General features: G+C 34.3%; 1 pseudogene; it reads right to left on the bottom strand.

The window, feature by feature from the left end:
• Positions 1–5,719: 5,719 nt before the first annotated feature.
• Positions 5,720–8,597, bottom strand: part of LOC115429059 (lysosome membrane protein 2-like) — a 48,743-nt pseudogene continuing 45,865 nt past the window's right edge.

Below are 8,597 nucleotides of genomic sequence, written 5' to 3'. Positions count from 1 at the left end.
CTATGATAAGATATTTAATGCGTCATCTTACATTTAATGAAAGTTTGGTTGAGAAATTATTATTTTTTATTTAATTTTTTGTATATGAATTTTTGAACATGTATTCTGTACATACTGTATATTCATTCTATTATAGTATTCTATTTTTGTATCTGTATCACCTCTCATGTATTGTATGTATTGTGTTATGTGTTTGACAGTATCTGTAAACTGATCTCTAAAGTTAAAAAAAAAAAAAAAAAAAAAAAAAAAAATATATATATATATATATATATATATATATATATATATATATATATATATATGACGATGTGTTCAGGTGCATCAGTAGATGTATGCAAGAACTAATATATATATATATATATATATATATATATATATGTGTGTGTGTGTGTGTGTGTGTGTGTGTGTGTGTGTGTGTGTGTATGTATGTATATATATATATATATATATATATATATATATATATATATATATATATATATATATATATATATATATATATAAAAAAGTGGTTCTTCTTCTTTATAACTTTTATTGAAAGAAACATCAATATTGTAACAATACTTTTCGCTTTTCCTTGAATAATTTGTTGTGCAAATTAAAAAATATCTTAGGTTTTTGCTTGAACAATACAAATAAATTCAACAAGACTGCTCCAAGACAACATTTTTCCAAATAAAAATAGGAAATGTCCAATTATCTTACAATTATGACAATAAAGTGACTTTTTTTTTAGAACGACAAACACATTTTGGTAACAAAGATGAACATTTTAACAATATCAGAGGCTCCAATGAGCCCTTTTAAATGCACATCTCAGAACATTCAAGTGTAAACTGTGCAAAAACAGAAACATTGCACATTTTTCTTTTCCAGTAAAATCCTTGTCTATTCTCCACACCTTAACTCTAAACTCACATTGTTATCATTTTGTTTAGTTGATTGCGATGGATGTTGGACAGTGAACCAAACCAGGCTGATCCTAAAAGGTACTTTTTTCCTTCCTCTGTCACCAGTCACTAGTGTTTGCTCCTGGAGAATTCTGTCGGCTTTCTGTAAATTGGCTTAGAGTCTGGTTTTGACCAGCTCTATATGCAAAGTGTCATGACATAACTTCTGTTATGATTTGGCGCAATATAAATAAAATTTGATTGATTTATATGTTGAAGGTAATGACTGGTTTAATTAAACACTTGTACTGATGGTAAACCTGGAGTCTGAGGTTTCCTGAAAAAACAGGCGCTGCTGACACTTGGAAAAGATGACTTCACTGTTTGTATGAAAGGCAAGTTTATGGTCTGATTATGGGTTAAAATGCATCATCGGAAGCTGAAACAGGCCTGTTTTTCTCACCTCCTGAGAAGGACACAGGACAGTAATGCTACAACCTTCTGATAATTTATGATTAAGAGTATGTAAGAACTCAGATGAGCTCACCTTAAACATCAAGTGAAAAGATCATATATATATATATATATATATATATATATATATATATATAGTCATTATTTTAGTGACTGATCTCAATACTCGTTCCACCAGATTTCACTACTATCACACAAACCATTCAACCAGTTGAAGCTACAAGCAAGGATGAAAAAGATGAATGGAAACTACTTTTATTTGTGTATTCAGTAAAAACAGTATTAACAGTCAACATGTCAACAAACTGGCAATTAGAAGTTGTTATTATAGCAATATGAGCATGTCAAATCAAAGTATGGCACGAAGAAACACAGTGAAGAGTCCGCATGAGGATTTCTGCTGTTTGGTTTTGGTTTTATTAACCTGGAGAACAAATGCTTTCCTCTACACTTGCATTTTCTAATACTGTGTTTTTGCATCAAAAAAGCACTGAGTTTACACTAGCCTGTCTAAATCAACAATACTACTTTGTACAATTCGCAAAAAATAACTATTTTTATTAATTTCCTAGTATTTTAGAACACAGAACTATAAAAATGAAGGAAAAAAAAAAATTCTCTAAAGGACACATTACAACACAGGTGTCAAACATGCGGCCTGGGGGCCAAATCCGGCCTGCCAAAGGGTCCAATCTGGCCCGTAGGATGAATTTATGAAATGCAAAAATTACACTGAAGATATTAACAATCAATGGTGTAGAAATTATTTTAATTCAGGTTCCACATACAAACCAATTAGATCTCAATTGGGTCAGAGCAGTAAAATAGTATCATAATAACCTATAAATAATGACAACTGCAGATTTTATCTTTGTTTTAGTGTAAAAAAAGTAAAATTACAAGAAAATGTTTATATTAACAAACTATCCTTTTACAAAAAATGTGGATAACCTGAACAAATATGAACCGGAAATGTCTGAAGAAAAGTAAATGCAATTTTACCAATATTATACCTGTTATTGTTTTGTGTATTTGTAATTGTAAAGTAAGTTGTAACGCACATGTGTACATGATAAACTGAGGCTTGCACTTGTTTTTCTGAAGACATTTCAAGTTGTTCATGTTATTCAGATTTTTAAGGAAACGTTGTAGATGTAAACACTATCATAATGTAATTTTACTTTTATTTTACTGGTCCAGCCCACTTATTGGGGTGAATGTGGAACTGAACTAAAATGAGTTTGAAAGCCCTGCATTACAACTTCACCTCATATATCCGATGATGTTACAACTTTTAGTGTATGTGATGAAGAGGTGAAGTGACGGAGCTCAAAGTGTATGACGCTCTGACGGTTTGGTAGTGGTGAGACAAGAATAGGCACTTTGGAGACTAGGTCTGTTGGTGTGAAAACTGCACGGTAAAAAGCAGAAGAAAAAGAAAACACCAGTAACAATGATTCCTGTAAAAGCGTTACGACAGCATATTGTAACACAGTCTCACTTTGCTGTTGAATCAACGTGAACATTTTGATCTTCAGCGAACGCAGGTTGACATCCGACATAAAAATCTATGCAGTATTCAAAGACATTCAAAAAACACACAAGGCCTCCCTAGTTTTAAGGCATTTAACGCTGAAACAAAAAGGCTCAATGCGAACAATAAAACAATCAAGTAACAGTTACAATTTGAAGGATACTTTGTGAAATGATAATCGATAGAGAAATATCAGTGTTTCGTATAAGCATGTGACACATGAAAAAGTGAAGAACTACATATCTTTTGCCACCTAACAATTCTGCAATACATTTACAAACAAAATACTTTTATTTCACAAAAATTAAAAGTATCCAAAATATACAGCGTTTGACTGATATTCATTCCCTTCACACACTGAGAGGAATGTAAGCAGTTCAACTCTTTCAAGGGTGCATCATTTCCCTCCAGGTTTTACTACTAATCTGTCCCAGGTCCAATTTTGTTCCAACGATCAAAGTCAAGAACGATGCAAAAATTATTTAAAGGGTAGATCCCCGAGTCTGAGTATGTAGCAAGAACAGAGCTGTCTGAGAAACAGGGTGTGGTATTTATGATATGTGGTGTAATAATCCTTTTTCACAGCAGAGTTTCTGACACAGAGGAGGGAACACACACACACACACACACACACACACACACACGTAACTGGCTGAACTCCATCTCCTCGTATCAGCTGGAACTGTACACAGCGCTTCACAGGAAAGGCCTCCTACGGCATTTAGATGGAAATGGAAATTAGTAACACATGTTGATGTGCTGTTGCAGTCAATGCGGTGGCTCAGTGTTTAGCTTTGGCACCTGTTCTGGGCGTTCCAGAGGAGGCCCTGGATGTGGCCCTCAGGCATTCTACAGTGTCCCTACTAGGACACGTTTCTACAGCAAGAAATAAAGGCTACATTATCTTACAAGGCGAAAGTCTATTGGGATTGTTCCAACAATCCAACAATCCTGATTCTACACTGCAAAAAAGGGGTCTAAAAACAAGATAAAAACACTAAATCTGAGGAAAAAGGTTCTCAAAACAAGTGAAACTGGAACTCGATCAAACTGGAAGAAAAATCCAAGGCACCATGGGGTCTAGATATGACCGTGCCATGTTAATAAAGGCATTTTAATGTTTAAAGAGAGTGCCTTGGATTTGTCTTCCAGTTTGGTATCTACTTTATGAATCCCTTTTTCCAAAGAGCACCTCAAACAAACTCTTTTTTTGGTCCGAGAAACATTCCTTCCAATCAATTTTTTGAACAAGTGAAATATCTGTCCATGCAGCAAGATAATTCCACTTGACAAGATTTCTTGAATTAAGGTTGTTACATCTAGAAATAAGTATGTCTACAGATGTATGAACACTTACAATAAGAAATTAACTCTTAAAACAAGATAAATTATCTAACACTTCTAAATCTATGGTTTTTGTTTTTTATCTTGGTAAGAACCAAATAATTTGCAGTGTAAGGATTTCCCATTGCAAGTGCAGGTCATATAACAACCAGTCCAGGTTTTAGAGACAAAATCTCATGTGCATAAGTAGTGTGGCCCTGGAAATACTCAGATGGATTAAGGGAATATTTCCATCACACAGGAGCAGGATTGTGTTTCTGTGTGTTATTGCTTTGAAAGTTCCTCTCACTATGTGACAGAACATTAACTTCCGACCTGCGACTCTATCGTGAAAATTCTAAGTTTTGACAATGATGTAAAACTTTATATTTTTGATGTTTGCTTTTGGAGGAATTTAGTCATTGTAATACTACAACGCGCTACCTAATGGACACATGTTCCACCCAAACAGATTCTTTTCCAACATTATTTTCCACAAGCACAAATGAAGCAGCATCCTGCACTCAGCACCATTAAAGAACTACTAGCACAAACCCAGAGAACTTCTACCTGTATTCAGAATGACAGATGGTGAGCAGACCAATCTACAGCGCTGACACAGAGCGTATGAAGGTGGAGAAAGATCTGGATATGGGAGGTTACTTCAGTATTTGAATGGATTTCAACCTCAGGTTTTGATTTTGCACATTTCAATCCTGAAAATATACTACTTATACTGTATATATTACACATATACTATATCTATTTTATTCTGTATAAGAGACAATGGTGATTTTGTGATTTTTGTTTATGCAAAACTGATGTAAATTGAAAACAGTCCATTTCATTTGCTGATGTTTTTTTGTAACAGATTGATTGTAAACTGATTGCTTTTTTTGTTTCTGAATGATTGGACCACACAAATATGATCCAAATAATCCAGTATTCAGCCTTAATATTTAATTTTTGTAACAAAAAAAAAGATTAGGGACAGATTGATATTAAAAGTGTATTTTTTTGTTGTTGTTTTTTTTAGAAAATGATGCACCCTGCTTTCACTGTATGTACGTATGTATGTACAAACATGTGCCATATCACACCTTATAATTTGTCAGGTATATAGCGATTATGATGTGCACGTCCATTCCTCTTACTACAGTGCAGGAACAGAATTAACAGTGAGTTGTGGAAATGTTTTGTAACATTTAGTTTTGGATTAAAGACCATTTAAACACAGTAATACTGAAGTGATTCTTCAATAATGACACAAAGCTTTGTGGTTCCTCTCTCGCGCTTTGACATCTAAACCGAGGCCCCCTGAGAGTGATGTATGATATGAAAAAAACCTCACAGTTTATGACCCTGGCCTCAAATAACCCACTGCATGCTGTTACATAGTAGTCTGTCTCTCTTCTCTAAGGTCAAAACAAGCAAAACTACGGACGGAAATAGAGAATGACTATGTTTACATGCACTACATATTAAATTTTTCTTCCAAAAAAAGACAAAATTCCTGCAAAGATTAATATGACTAATGAAATTAATATTGCCATTTGTACCTCAATTATATGTAGGTAACAAATGTTCCAGCTTTTGAACACAATCTCCCTCTTTCAGCCTCAGGTTGATATTTGCTTATATCCAAAAAACTATAATATCCTGTCAAAATTTTTAATAGTTGTTTTTGCTCCCGATGATGACAAACATAGATTTTCTCTCTTTTTTTCTCCAGCTGACTGTAAACATGAAGCTGGGTCTCAACCTGTGGTACAACACACAAATGAGACGCATATTCCAAATGTGCTGTATATGTATCAAAAATAATAATAATTCTCATAAAATCAGAATAACACCTACATATGTCACATGTTCTTGGAAAATTCTTGATTCAGAAAAAGGCCTTGTTCAGATTATGCTATCTGTCAAATGTAGGATATTCTGTCAGATTTGGAACTAGGGTATATTAGTGTGCATGTAAACATACTCAAGGGGGTGACCATACAGCATTAATATTTCTTTCATCCAACCCTCTTTTGAATATCACGTTTTGTTTGTTTAGGACCACAACTAAAACCTGTTGCCTAATGATTATTTATCTTTTTACACTATCTACAAGATAAAAACCAAAGTAGCTCTTGACACATACATTTCACAGTGTCAGCCCATTATTAGACCTGGATCATGATCCTTAGGTAGTTCATACTGATTAGAGTGGAGTCAATTTGAGTGTTTTACACTAAAATCACTGCCCCACCCTATTCCCCACCCCTATTCCCCTCTACCAAGCATAATATTGGAAAAGGATTCCAAGTATAACCGTGATATTGTTTTTTCTGTCCTGAAAACCTGGTTTGTGGATCTACAAAACGTCAAGCTTATTGATCGACTTTTGGTGTCAAACCAATGTAGGTGCCGTTTTGTGGATCGTCCTTATCCTTGTCTTTGACTGGAGTGTAAGAAGTGTCCTCTTCACCAGCGGTCTACAATGAATGAAAAAACAATATCAATACATAGTCCATTTTTAATTATGAGCATCAATGAAACACAGTGTTTTATTAGTCAATTAGTATTAGTAAAATATATTAATGTGTCTTCCTTAAATGGGTCAATATCACTATAAGGTGCCTTTCATACTTCAAAATGTCCACAAAAAAAAACAAAAAACAAAAAAAAAAAACTTGAGATTTTCTACTTAACTATTTGTTCAATGTGTTAAGTCAACTGTAGACTGTCAGAAATGCATGGTGGTTGAACTCTTACATTTTTATTAATTCATTTTTGCAAGCAGACAAAGTAATATGAACCAAATATGTCCACCCTGTTACCAACAAATACAGTCGTGGAAAAAATTATTAGACCATGAAAAGTCATCAAAAACATTGGTTATGTAATCCAGTCCTAACTCCTGTGTGTGTCATGTGACTGAAACAGACAGAAAAGAAAACATGGAATGAATAAAAGCACTGTTTTTCTCAGTACAACGACATAGATACTGTTGGGAGAACTGAAGTGATTTTGGTTTTTATCAAGAAAACATGTTAAATGGATAGATATCAGCTGTGAAATTTAACTACTATGAGCTGTTTTTATTGGTATCATTATATTTGCCCAAACAAATGGACCTTTAGTTGAACCAGGCATTAAAATGAACAAGAAACTGAAGAAAACAAGGGTGGTCTAATAATTTTTTCCATGACTGTACATGTAAATATAAGTGACGGGGTGGACAGTTTTACTAAAGTTAGTATTTAATGTCCACATGTTGAGCCTGGAGTTGGTAAAGTAGGTCATCTTTGAACAGGACTGTGTTACGTTCGACAAATATATTTAGAATTTCAGAAAATTTTATATCAAATTATATTTTGTGGTGACAGGGTAGACATGCTAAGTTTAACCACATCTACGTATGAACACAAAATAATTAAAATGTTGAAATGTAAATACTAAATGCTCTCGTAGACTATGTTTCTACTGAAGACACTCAAAATGATGATGATGATGTCATCTGTGACGTCATCAACCAGATTATTAAAGGGGAGGTTCCCCTGAAGTGACAGGGTGGACATGTGTAGAATGTTAAATATTATTATGAAAATAAAATGTAAATTACCAAAATGACTTATTTTATTGAAACACTTGTTGAATATAATGACAACATCTAAAAAGTATTTAATTTTTTACATTTAACTCTCTAAAGTTAGAAGGTCAGTGTGAGGGACATGCACAAATCATGTACATTCCCTCAAAGAAAATTGTATAAAATAATAAAATCACATTTCAAGAGCCTTAAAATTGAACTGATATATGTGTAAGTGTTTGCCCATTCATAATAAAACCCCACAATTTCATAATTTTGCAGTGTGTTCATGGTCATGGTCACAAAGGCACCTTATAGTGATATTGGCCCAAATATGAAATAAAAGGTGTATAGAGATGTTCAGAAATAAAAACCCACAGTGAGACAGAAGGATGAATAAGGCAGACAAAGCAAAAACAGCAGCAAAGTAAACTTACAGCATAGAGAGCCTTGGTAAACACAATGCGCTTAACTTCATTCTGCATAGAGACAGAGTGATACACACATGCACCGTGCTTTAGTGTGTCGTTAAGCAACCCAGTTAATTACACAGAATTAATGTATGTTGCACCGTAGGCCGAAGCAAGGAAACTGCAAGCTGTTAGCATGAAATAGGTCAACAGCCGGTCTCATACCTGCTGCCTACGGGCACGCACGAGGAGGACGAGGAACACGGCCAGCATAATGGCGCCCAGAGCCACAATAATGAGTGGGAAGTTGGACACCAGAGTGACGATCAGGAGCAGCTTCTGTACTCTGGCAGCAGAGGCATCATCAATGACAACACTCTGTGCAG

This window comes from Sphaeramia orbicularis, chromosome 12 (genome assembly GCF_902148855.1).
Source record: "Sphaeramia orbicularis chromosome 12, fSphaOr1.1, whole genome shotgun sequence".
In the NCBI taxonomy this organism is placed as follows: Eukaryota; Metazoa; Chordata; class Actinopteri; order Kurtiformes; family Apogonidae; genus Sphaeramia; species Sphaeramia orbicularis.
This window is presented reverse-complemented; position numbering and strand designations above follow the sequence as displayed.